The sequence below is a fragment of the Aquarana catesbeiana genome, linkage group LG10 (assembly GCF_042186555.1).
Source record: "Aquarana catesbeiana isolate 2022-GZ linkage group LG10, ASM4218655v1, whole genome shotgun sequence".
NCBI lineage: Eukaryota > Metazoa > Chordata > Amphibia > Anura > Ranidae > Aquarana > Aquarana catesbeiana.
Genome location: NC_133333.1, coordinates 186,493,406 through 186,507,028, shown reverse-complemented (window position 1 = coordinate 186,507,028; position 13,623 = coordinate 186,493,406). Strand labels below are relative to the sequence as shown.

General features: G+C 42.3%; 1 long non-coding RNA gene across 1 annotated transcript in view; it reads right to left on the bottom strand.

Moving 5' to 3' along the window:
- Positions 1-10,239, bottom strand: part of LOC141111078 (uncharacterized) — a 284,023-nt gene extending 273,784 nt beyond the window's left edge. Inside the window, exon 1 of the long non-coding RNA XR_012236376.1 lies at positions 9,069-10,239. This is a non-coding gene — a long non-coding RNA (uncharacterized lncRNA). The remainder of the gene's footprint in view (positions 1-9,068) is intronic.
- Positions 10,240-13,623: the final 3,384 nt, after the last annotated feature.

The following is a 13,623-nucleotide window of genomic DNA, read 5'->3' as shown; positions in this document are numbered from 1 at the left end:
GGCCAGACAGCTGAGTAAGATGAGAGAGTGCCCCTGAGACCACCAGAGTGGGGCTCCTTCCATTTAGCTCGTTTAGAGGCTGTACAAGAAGGACTTCCACCCAGGAGAGGCTAGAACCTGGCTGGGGCGAAGCGGTTAGGGGGTGCTGATCCATGCGTCCTGACAGGTGAGAAAAAATAAGAGAATACTGGGACGGGTGTCTACTCTCTAATTTATAGCTATGTGGTCCTATCAGGTTGTGGAGGCGGAGTCACAACCCAACGTGTATGCTGCCATGATGCGACAGGAAACAAAGTTGTTAAACAAACCTTGAGAGGGAATTAACCACAAATGTATTCTTTGTGGATGTGGTGGGAGCATGTCCTTTGCCTTAACACTTTGTGATAAAAGGTGGTGTCCCTCTTTCTCATCTTAGACAGTTGGAAGATATTAGACAGTTGGGAGGTATACATTCATAACTCGAATACCGTAACAGAAAATCCACAATGTCGTCTCATTTAGACACCTAATGCCACTGATTTGTTTTGCATGAAGTCTCCATTCTTAATAGAACACCAGCAGTCAAGACCTGGGAACTCTTCACTAGAGCCAACAAACATTATCTAGGCCAGTGAAGTCATAGACTGGCAGTGCAAAGCTTGTCCAGTTAAAGAATAATCCTATTGATTTTCACTAAATAAACATCAGCACTTCCTTATTAGAGTGTAGCGCTACCTCCCCAGGTGTGTGTCGCATGAAGCAGCAATTAAGGTGTGTATACCTCCCACCCTACTTTATTATCACCTGATAAGGTATGAGCTCATTGACTGCCAGGACACAGGATCTTCCTGCTTAGAATTCTGCTCCCCACATAAAGAGAACCTGTGATGATAGATTGATGTTAATTTTAATGAATTGTATCTTTATTTAACCAGTTCCAGTGTGGGCCAATTCTGACATTTCTATCAGCATTTTTTTGTGCTATAAAAAAATTACTTAGAACCCCCAAACATTACATATTTTTGTAAAGCAGAGACTCCGGAGAATAAAATGGTTGTTGTTGCAATTTTTTATGTTGCACGATATTTGCACAGCATTTTATTGAATGCAAATTTTCAGGAAAAAATACATTTTAATACGTTTTAGTAAACACAAACACAACATAATACCCAATTTTTGGTAAAACATAAAAAATTATGTTAAGCTGAGTAAAAAGATACCTAACATGTCATGCTGTAAAATTGCGCGCATCAATGGATCAGCGTCAAAGTACGACACCTAAAAATCTCCAAAGGCGACGCTTTAAAAGCCTTTACAGGATATCAGTTTAGAGTTACACAGAAGGTTTGACGGTAGAATTATTTCTCTTGCTCTGATGTTCTTAGCGATTCCTTACATGTGTGATGTAATCATCATTTACACATATGCGTGTAGGACCTATGTGAGTGCGAGCACCGGGGGGAGAAATGGATCGCTTTAAAAAATATTTTTAAGAACATCCCTTGTGATGGCATAGGCTGTGACAGGTCCCCTCTGTGGAGAGATCTGGGGTCTATTATGCCCCATAGCTCCAAAGCATCTGATGCTTTCACAAGCCGGCTTATTTACATCAGATCAAAACCAGAATTGGTGAAATTGGTCGCTTCTGGTTTCTGACCTCACACAGTGTGAGGAACAACATCAGTTCCTCTCCATGTGTCCGGGGAAGCTAATGCTGCTGGTCGCATCCTTAGCAGGCTCCCAGGTGGGATAGCAGAGCCCAGTAAAAGGACCCCCTTCCGCCACCATTAAAAGTGATCTAGTGGCTGTATAGCCGTTTGGATCACTTTTACTTAAAAGAAAATCGCTGGCTGAAAATAACAATACCAGGATCATGACTGTATAACCACTTCAACCCGAGGCCCTTTATAAACAGCCCTAAGGAATGGGAAGTGTTTAAAGAGTATATGTTATAGCAAAACAAGAGAAATCCCATTTATCATCTATGGGGTGCGCTCACAGCTATGTAATGTAGGTCCTTGCAACTTTAAAAAGATGCAAGCACTTCTTTTGGTGCAACATAGTGTGTTTTTGACCCCATAGGCTTCAACTGGAGCGAATGGAAATGCGTGAAAAACACATGATATTGCAGATGCACAAGTGTGAGCCCAGCCTAATCCCTTCTCAAAAGACATAAAAAAGGGTGGATATACCTTATCCAACTCTCTACGTTTTTGATGTGTTCCTTGTAAACAATAGATTCAAGCAGAAAGAAGACAGAGGCAAAGAGGTTCATGCGGTTTAACGTACAGATTTTATTTAAAGAATACTTAATTTAAAAAAGAAAGATAATAAAAATTCAAAGTAACCAACCATTACCCTTTACTGCATTGTCATGAAAGCTAAATTCACCATAACCCCTTCTCGACCAACTCCCTTTAATAGGGCCTGGATCAACGATCATATGACCAGTGTGACTGGCTGTCACAGTGGTCATATGATTGAGAGCTGGTCCCACCAGCTACTGGTCATTAGTTGGGATCAAGGGCTGTCTTTGACAGCTCAGTCTCTGTGCTGGGAGTGCACAGTGAGCAGCATATGTGCGTAATGTGGGCATTAAAGCCCTTTTGCTGTTGCACATATATATTTTAAGCAGGCAGCAACAGATTAATGAATCACTGTTTTAAAACATGCATGTTTGTCTGGGATCCTGACAATTCCCTGGCTACATACTTGTTAAGTCAGTATAAGGCTGGGTTCACCCTATTGCGAACCGGCTTCCAATTCGCAATAGCAGGAGACTTTGGAACCGGCTCTCTATGGAGCCGGTTCACATATCTCCACTGCGGTTCCGGTGAGAATTTGCACAGGAGCCCTGTGCGTCCTTTGGTCCATTTCAGGACCGAATTCAGCCATTCGGTTCTGTTGGATGCACTTCTAAAATAAAGTCAGCAGATTTATTACAGGTACTTACTGTATATCGTGCTGTCAATTTATGCAGTGCTTTACATACAGTATATATTATACATTCACATCAGTCGCATTATATTATACATTCACATTTGGTGATACTAAAGTCTCAGGGGTTTTTTTGTTAAAAATAACAAACATGTTATACTTACCTGCTCTGTGCAGTTGGTTTTGCACAGAGCAGCCCAGATCCTCCTCTTCTTGGATCCCTCTTAGGCTCTCCTGGCCCCTCCCTCCTGTTGAGTGCCCCTACAGCAAGCAGCTTGCTATGAGGGCACCCGAGCCGCAGATCCCTGTGTCTATTCAGACACGGAGCCCCTCTCTCCCCTTATTGGCTAACTTACTTTGATTGACAGCAGCGCAAGCCAATGGCTCCACGCTGCCGTCTGAGCCAATGAGGAGGGAGAGTCCCGGCCAGCCAAGACACTACTGCAACATCGCTGGATCGAGATAGGCTCAGCTAAGTATTAGGGGGGCTGAGGGGAGCTGCTGCACACCAAAGGTTTTTTATCTTAATGCATAGAATGCATTAAGATAAAAAAACCTTCTACCTTTAGAACCACTTGGATTGGATGGCGGCGGGTTTAAATGGACATATGTTCATTTACATCCGCCCCTCCATAGAGGATAATGGAGGGTCCGATAGGGTCCGCCTGAAAAACTGACAGGCAGACCCGATCTGTCTTCCCATGTGAAAGGGTCCTTATTCTTTCTTAAAACACAGCTAACTGATAGGGATTGGCTCAGGCGTGTTTGGATCATAGTCCCAACCCACCAGAGCATTCCTGCCAGGATGCCATCACTGCACACCGCCAATTATAGGCAGTGAGACATTTCCCGGCCTGCAGCTGCACATACATACGCTGCTCATGTTTGGCGGTTTGCAGTGATGGCTTCCTGGCGGGATTGCTCAGGAGGGTTGGGACTAGGTCCCAAACACGCCTGAGCCCATCCCTACTAACTGATATGTTCCTCCTGTTCCAGAGTTGTTGACTGAACAAAGATAATGGCAAGAAATAGGGGTGATGGAGAAAATAAAGGGCCAAAGGTGAGTAATGTGCAACAAACTGTGGGTGTGCCAAAATGTCAGCCGTTTCCATTTCTAAATTCAAATTAGTTTACCAATGCTCCTTTGCAGGTCAGTAAGTACATAACAGTAAAGCTAAATAGGAATGGTACCACTCTGAGATAAACAGTGGTTTAAAGGCACATGGGTAAATCGAAAATCAGCCTATTTGCTGCATACATTAGCGCATCCCTACAATGCACAAAATATGCCTTAATTACTGTATTGTATGTGAGATTCTTACATAAATAAATCCAATCCACCAGCACACCATCTATAGATAAACAGAAAGGACATTTTAATGTCACCAACTGAAAGAAGCGATGTTTAAAGGCCACTTGGGGCCTCTTCCTCAGACAACAGTAAGTTATCACATACATAAACCTCACGACAAAGGACCACTTTTAAAAACATTAAACTTTCATTACCTCTGCATTTCTGAATACAAAATATAGAGCTTATACTTGTTTTCCCAAATTTTAAAGAACTTCATTAAAATAGTTAGGGTTTACTTAGGATCCGGTAACTGTTAAATACGAACACTTTGATTAGGAGGATGTAATGAACAGCATAGCTTACTGTTAGTGAAACAGCCAGGACTATGTAGCCTGTAATATTTGAATGCAGGGACATCAGTAGTATATAAGAAACAACATAATGTATAGCAGAGGTCAGTGGTTCCCAATAACCGTGCCCCGGATCGGTACTGGGTCGCACAGCCGGAGGTAAGCAGCGGGCGAACAAATGAAGCTTCATCTGTATTTACAGCTGCTCCCCATCGCTCACATGACTGCTGAGAAGCATAGGCTCATTTATGACCAACTAATAAAATAAACCAATACCTTGCCCCCCCCCCCCCTAAAAAGACACAGAAGCTGATTAAAGCGGGGGTCCACCCACAACGCCAAAAAAAAAAAATATTAAAAGCCAGCAGCTACAAATACTGCAGCTGCTGACTTTTAATACATGGCCACTTACCTGTTCCAGGGTCCAGCGATGTCGGCAGGGGACGCCGAGAACCCGCTTGTTCTCGGCAGCTGCCGCCGCCATCATAGGTGGGGGAATCAGGAAGTGAAGCGTTGCGGCTTCACTTCCCGGTTCCCTACTGCGCATGCGCGAGTTGAGCTGCGCGTCCCAAATGGTCCCCGGTCTCTCCTGGGAGCTGTGTGTTCCCAGGAGACAGCGCGGTGGGGACGGGAAGTGGCGTAGACTCCCATGGGAGTCTATGCTGGAAGTGGGTGCAAATGCCTGTCTTAGACAGGTATCTGCACCCCCCTCCCCCCTGAAAGGTGCCAAATGTGACACCGGAGGGGGGGAGGGTTCCGAAAAGCAGAAGTTCCATTTTTGTGTGGAACTCCGCTTTAAGTTGGAAATAGGGCAAGGCCACAGCTTTATTGAACTTTTCAAAAGTACAACTTTCCAACAATGCTAGTCACAGTATACCATGAGCACCCATAAATATAAACTCACATAGTCTAAGAGGCCTGTCCTTACCATCAGTGCCAGACAGGCATTAGACTGACCCCAGAATTTAACTTGAGGTCATAGCCCATAAAAAACATCAGTTGCTGGCAAGGTCAAAACCACCACACGCAAGTCAGTGGTACACTGATGAGCTCCCCACCGCAGCAAGCACCTGCTCGACACCAAATTGTAGGCCGAGGTGAACATATTTAGGCCAATTATTTAAATTAACCCCATCAGGTCTTACTAAATACTGTTATCTCCCTCAAGACCCCAGCAGCAGACAACAATGCAACAATCCTGTGGACAAATTTGAAAACATAGGCATTCACCTTGCGGCGAAACAGCTCCAAACAAGAATTAGAAACAAGAACAAAGTATGTGAGAGGGCCAAAACCAGAAAAGGGGGAAGAATGTTGGACCAAACCATAGATAGGTAAAACTGGCACCACACGGAGCAATACCATGCCTAATAGAGGAGGTGGAATCCACAGGCCAGTAATGACCTACATTGTTACCCCATACATGAATGATAACAATGAAGGGGCCTAAAACAAATTGTCTCAGGTAATACCAGCAGCCAGTGTAGGCCATGAAAACTGCAACAATGAATTCCTCCAACTGCAAAGGAAAATTCTCCCCACAGTATCAAAATTCGGCATGGCAAGAGGCCCAATAAAGGAAGGAGTCAATGATGATCTAAATTAATTCTGGGGAGAGACATGAAATGGTAACTGTTAACTACGAACACTTTGATTAGGAGGATGTAATGAACAGCATAGCTTACTGTTAGTGAAACAGCCAGGACTATGTAGCCTGTAATATATTGAATGCAGGGAGGTCAGTAGTATATAAGATACAACATAGTGTATAGCAGAGGTCCCCAATACCGAATCGGTACCGGGTCGCACAGCAGGAGGTAAGCAGCGGGTGAGCAAGTGAAGCTTCGTCTGTATTTACAGCTGCTCTCCATCGCTCACATTACTGCCTAAGCCAGCTTCCTGTCAGATCAGTGGCAGCATTCGATTCTCATAGGAGCACAAACCCTACTGTAAACTGCACATGAGAGGGATCTAGGTTGCACTCCCCTTATGAGAACCGAATGCCTAAAGATCTGAGGTGGAGCTGAGTGCTGGGGAGCGGCTGCAAATACAGATTATCATTTGTGAATAAGCCAGGTAAATCGACTTTGTCCGTGCTAGAAGAGGATCAAATGCTTGAGATTGCAAATGATGGTGGCCTTAAAAGTTTGACACAACTTCATATCTCCATATGTTCTGGATTGAGCCAATGTGGAATATCCTAAGATTGCCACAAAAGAACTGAAAAGCCTGCTTCCATTTCCAATATCCTATCTTTGTGAAGCAGAATTTTCTGCAGTGGCAGCAACCAAAACGAGATTATGGAGTAGACTGGACATAAGCAACACACTTTGCGTGTAACTGTCTCCCATCACCCCCACATGGGACCATCTAGTTCCAGGAAAAAAAGTTCAGGGCTCCCACTGATTATGCATTATAGTGAGCTGTATAATATTTCTTTATAGATTACAATGTAATAAAAATAGAAATAAAGTGCACAATAAATACAATGCATTTGAATCATGCCAAAACCAAACACCCCCTACCCCCACCTCAGATCCGTGGAAAAATGTCTTCCACAAAACTAGTCTCTGGTGCCAAAAAGGTTGGGGACCACTGGTGTATAGATTACAGTGGTAAGGGCTCTATTACATACAACATAGTGTAGATTGCAGAGGTCAGCGTATGCAACCTATAACCTAGGGCATAAAATCTGATGGTCAAAACTCAGTGAAGTTCAAACTAGCATACGGTATATAGTGCAGGGGTCAGGAGTACATACATTGTAGTGCATACAACCCAGAGATCAGGCATTGTAAAGTATTGCCCCTTACATTAGTAATAAGTGCAAATAAAAATGCCTCAATGTTTTCAGTCTGTGGGGGGGGGGGGGGTTGCCACAGCAACATTGGTAGTCAGTGTGAGAAAAAAATCACTAGTGTCAGTGAGAGAAAAATCAATGCTCAAATGCTGTTGTATGTTGGAGGAAATATTCCCCAGTGTCAGGGTTCACTGGAAGGAAGAGTGGTCCCACATCAGTGGTCAATTGGAGGAAAAATACCGCATATTTCATGTGATTGGGAAGAATGGCTTGGGATTGGTGTCCATGGGAAGGCTGGCCCAGGCTGCCAGTATTGGTGACACTTGCAAGAAAGCATTTGTGTTCAGATAATGTTGGTACTGCCAGACAGGAAATGGGCCTTCTCATTGCAGGGCCTGGGGCAAATGCCCCAGTCATCTTACCCTTAAGCCAGCCTTATCTACATCCATTGAAACTTGATACTTAATAGTTTCCCAGTGAAGAATTATAAAAGGACACTAACAATATAATGAAAAGGTAAGGTGTGACCTCTACATTTTTCCTGCCCAAGATCAAGGCCTATGTTACCTTGTCGAGCCTTACTGAACTATAAATTCCAGGACACACTACATACGCTTGCACACTATACTGTAAATGCACTCAAAACTTTTGCAATCTTTTTGCAGTTAGCAATGCCTTTACATTTTTCTTCTATAATGACCCAAAATAAAAATGAATGGCTAAGACAAAAATATAAACAAAGGAGGTATGTTAATTATTACCTAAATACAATAAGCCTGTAAGGTGAACATCTATTAATAAATGATTCACAACCTGTACTATGAATGAGCAAGTGATATGAAAAAAAGGTTGTCTTATTAATTCATTCGGTATATAGCCCATAACAAAGTAACAGCTGTCCAAACAGATAAAATATACTATTATAGAATAGTGAAAATAAGGCCATATTAGGGCCATAATAAAATAATGCCATAATAATATTAATACAAAAAAAATTAAAAAAAACATTTAAAAAATAATAATAAAAAAGCAAGGCCAAAAGCAATAAATCCATTTTAACTTTAAATTTCATGATAAAAACCGTGTTAAAGATAAAATAGTTGTTTTATAGATTCTTTCACTCTTCCGTGTTTCACTAGAAACATGACTGCAAGGGATCTGCTGGATCTGAGTACCAAGAATGACTCTTACTTTAAATATTTAGGTATTTTCAATCATAAGTCTCACTGATCGGTTATCACAGCCAACGCCTTTATTAACAGATGAGTATCATAATGAGCCTCATGACGGCAAATATTTTATGAGCATTTGTTGTCCATGGCAGCAACTACCACCTTCATCCTGTACTACAAGAGAACTATGACAGTGAGAATCAACTTGGTTGTCATAAGCATCAATAATTATTCCTAAAGACCATCTGGCCCAATATTAACAGCTCCGCTTGGAAAATCACCTTAAAACACTAAATATTGGTTATTTTCCTTCATCTTAGTTTACCTGATGACCCTCTATGTCCCTTGAGACAATTGTGCTTTTAAAATAAGTATAGAATTATATTCCTTCTGCCACATGAGGCCTTCATATTCCGATACAAGTCTGCTTGATATTTTGTCTGATCACCAGTCTGTAGTGTCCTGATTTTATCAGTCTACACATATGTAAGGTTACAATGTGAAGTTTAGTAAATTTCACTTCCCATAAAGATTACCTTATCATGTAGTGATATTCCAGAGCATCTGTGTCAGAAATTTTCCCAAAGGCTCTTTCTGTCCATCAGACTTCTCCCCACAAACTGGAATTAGGATTGTTTCAGTAGTAAGTTTTCTCGTAGAGGCTGCTTTCCCCGTAATAGGCTGTTTTTCAATAGAGTTTGTCAGAGTCTGTTATCTCTTGCCTTGGCTGGGTTATGGATTGTTGGTGAAAATCTTTGCCTGGTACAGTACAGTTCTCTTTGCTTTTCAGGCCAGGAATTTTTCATTGAATAATTTTTAACTAAAGCACTGGGAGGGGAACTGGGGTCTTTCTATGTTATTTCTCTGCTCAACCATGTGGAGAAACACCTCTAAAGCACATTTTTTTTTCCTTTTTATTTCACTTTACTAAGAAAAGAGAGTACAAACAGTGTATAGGTATAGTGAACATGTGTCAGCCTGTTAGAGTTTTAGAAGAAGAACTCAAAGCAGAACTGTAATCTAAAATAGTTTATTGGAAAGTCTGTTTATTAATGTCCAACTGAAGTTTCACACGTTTTTTTTTCCCTTTTACAGGCCTGTATTGCCATATGTTATGATTTTTACTGATTTTCACTTTAACCACCTCAATACAGGGCACTTACACCCCCTTCCTGTCCAGACCAATTTTCAGCTTTCAGCGCTCTCACATTTTGAATGACAATTACTCAGTCATGCAACACTGTATCCATATAAAATTTTTGTCCTTTTTTTACACAAATAGAGCTTTCTTTTGGTGGTATTTAATCACTAGTAGGTTTTTTATTTTTTGTGCTATAAATAAAAAAGACCGTAAATTTTGTGAAAAAAATGCCTTTTTCTTTGTTTCTGTCAAAAAAATTTTGCAAATTAGTAATTTTTCTTCATAGATTTTGGCCAAAATTTATACTGACACATATCTTTGGTAAAAATAACCCAAATGAATGTAAATTATTTGGTCTTTGTGAAAGTTATAGAGTCTACAACTATGGTGCCATATACTGAAAAGTGATCACATCTGATCACACCTGATGTACTAAAGGCCTATCTCATTTCTTGAGACACTAACAAGTCATGAAAGTACAAATACTCCCCAAATGACCCCTTTTTGGAAAGTAGACATTCTGCGGTATTAAGTAAGTAGCATGGTGAGTTTTTTAAGTTGTCATTTTTTCCCACAGTTCTTTGCAAAATGAATATTTTTGTTTACAAAGTTGTCATATTAACAGGTTATTTCTCTCACAGAGCATATGTATACCACAAATTACACCCCAAAATACATTCTGCTACTCTTCCTGAGTATGGCGATACCACATGTGTGAGACTTTTACACAGCCTGTCCACATACAAGGGCCCAACATTGAAGTAGCACCAACAGGCGTTCTACGAACATAAATGACATATCTCATTTCTCAACCACCTATTACACTTTTGAAGGCCCTGGAGCACCAGGACAATGGAATTGCCCCCAAAATGACCCAATTTTGGAAAGCAAACACCCCAACGTATAATCTATGAGGCATAATGAATCTTTTGAACGGTTCATTTTTTTCTAGCAGTTTTTGGAAGATGTGGAAAAAAAATGAAAACGCATTTTTTTTACACAAAGTTGTCCATTTATCAGATATTTCCAACACATAGCATGTACATAGCAAAGACGACACCCCAAAATACATTCTGCTACTCCTCCTGAGTATGGCGATACCACATGTGTGAGACTTTTGTATGGCCTGGCCACATACAGAGGCCCACATCCAAGTAGCACCATCAGGCGTTCTAGGAGCATAAATGACATATATAATTTCCTGACAACCTATCATTTTTGAAGGCCCTTCATATTTCTAACACATAGCATGTACATACCAAGAATTACAATCCAAAATAAATTATATTGCGGAGATGGTAAAAAAAAAAAAAAAAAAAAAAAAGCATTACCTGTGCTTTTAGTAGTATCCACAGAGGAGAGCACTGGTCCAGGCAGCAGGCAGGGATGTGCTTAGCGACAGCAATAGTAATTATCCAGGCAGCAGGCAGGAATATTGTCTATAGTCAGCACAAGGATATTGTCAGCACAGAACAATCCATAGAAATTGTCCAGGCAGAGACAGCCAGCACAGCCATAATATTAGTCCTGGTACATTACTACCTGCAGACACTCATTATTGTACCACTCTCCAGCCCTTCATAAACATACTACCTCTTGCTACAGCTAATTATTTGCATAGTCCAGGTAGCGGTGTGGTCCGTTCATGCGGCAGGCAGAGGCATGATGGTAGTAAGTCAGCAGCAGACTGAGGGCCACAATCAGGTAAGACCTGTGCACAGGGGCACAGGGGTAGAGGCTTCAACCCACCCAAATCTCTATGAAGCCTCCAGACTCCAGACCCTAATCCGGAAATTCTGAAACCCGGAGAAAACAAAAAAAAATGTTTTCTCCATCCGGAAAAACATTTATGGAGCCCCTCACATATGTGAGACCCTTGTGTACTACAGTAGCAGGAAAACAGATCAGTCCAAGCAGTAGGCAAAAGCATAGTCCATAAAACAGGCCAGGGTCAGTTTACGTGCAAGCAGTCCAAGCGGTAGGCAGTAGCGTAGTTGATAAAACAGGTCAGGGTCAGTTCACATGGAAGCAGTCCAAACGGTAGACAGAGGCATAGTCACAAAACAGGCCAGGGTCAGTTCACGTTGAAGCAGTTCAAACGGTAGGCAGAGGCATAGTCAAAAAACAGGCCAGGGTCAGTTCACGTGGAAGGCAGTGGCATGGTTATTTGGGGAAGCATGGAAAATGGTCAGCACAGATAATGGAAATGGTTAAAAATATGGGCTAATAAATTAGGGATGTATGATAAATTTGGAAACATTCACCAATGCAAAGGCCAGGTTGGGAGGGACACTGGGGACAATGGTAGCTGGTATCTTTTCGAAATCCTCTTTTGCTGCACACGCGACATTTTTTTTGCCGTCTTCGGCCTGCTTCAGATAGTGGAATGTGGAAGGGGAAGTGGCGCTCATGAAGTCGGCTAACAGCATCAGAGCGAAGGTCTTGTGGGGGGGGGGGGGGGGTCTTTGTTGATAGATGAGGGACGTAACAACTTCTTCTATGAATTTTAGGAAGGGACGGGGCTTATCGTGGATTTGGTGTAGACTACGTAGGAATTATAAATGGCCAAATGGATGAGATAAATTGCTACCTTCTTGTACCAGAATTGGGACCTCCTTATTGACAAATAGGGCTGAATCATTTGATCATTGAAGTCCACCCCCCGTCCACCCCCCCCAATGTAGAGATTATAATCATGGACACATTTTGGCTTTTCAATGGGACCTTGTCTTCTTTGAACCTCAATTGTAGTGTCGTCATGGATGGTGGACAACATGTGCACGTCCTTTTTATCCTTCCACCTCAAAGCCAGCACTTCGTTGCATCACAATGTTGCTCTTTCCCCCCTTCGCAACTTTTTGTTCGCTAGAGATTGTGGGAAGCCCTTCCTATTCTTCCTGGAGGTTCCGCAGGCCAGGGTTTTTGTGATGTATAAGTGTTTGAAATGGGGCAGGCTGGTGTAGAAGTTGTCAAGGTATATGTGATATCCTTTGTTCAGAAGTGGGTATGCCAGGTCCCATACAATCTTTCCAGTTGTGCCCATGTAGGCTGGGCGCTCAGGGGCCTGGAGCTGGGAATCTCTTCCTTCATATATGCGGAACGCATACAGATATCCCGTGGCTCTCTCACAGAGCTTGTAAAATTTTACTCCGTATCTGGCCCTTTTGCTAGGAATATATTGCTTTATTCCTAGCCGGTCTGAAAAGGGTACCAGGGACTCATCAACACATATATTCTGATCGGGGACATAAAGTTCTGCAAATTGTTGGGGAAAAAAATTTATCAGTGGGAGAATTTTATATAACTTGTCGTAATTTGGATGATTGTGGGGAGGGCACTGGGTATTGTCACTAAAATGAAGAAAGTGCATTATCATCTCGTATCGGGACCTGGACATTACTGCAGAATAAATGGCCATGTTGTGGATGGGGTTGGTGGACCAATAGGCATGTCCTTCATTTTTTTTTGTAAGCCCCATGTTTATGGTGAGGCCCATAAACAATTTGAACTCCTCCAAATTCAGATCTCTCCACTCAAACAGACGGGCATATGATGATTGGGGGTTGTCGGCAATATACTGCTGGGAATATAAATTTGTCTGGTCCACAATAAATTGCAGCAAAGTGTCGGGCAAAAACAGATTAAAAAAAACAATCGCTGTGAAATTTTGGGTGTTGGCCTGCACATCTGGCTGTGCTGTGAAAGGGGGAATAATTGGTGATCCCGAGTCGGAAGGCAGCCATGTTGGGTTGGCAAGATCATCTGGCATGTATGTAGAGGCCCTGGCTCTTGGGGGACGTGACACTCCAGTAGTTGGGGGATTTGAATCTCCTGTGTTGGTACTCAGGCGTGATGTGGCAGCACTGGTACTGGGCCTGGGCACTTGTTCCTGGGGCCTATCGCCGACGGCAGTGCTGGTGCTGGGCATTTGTTCCTGGGGCCTATCGCTG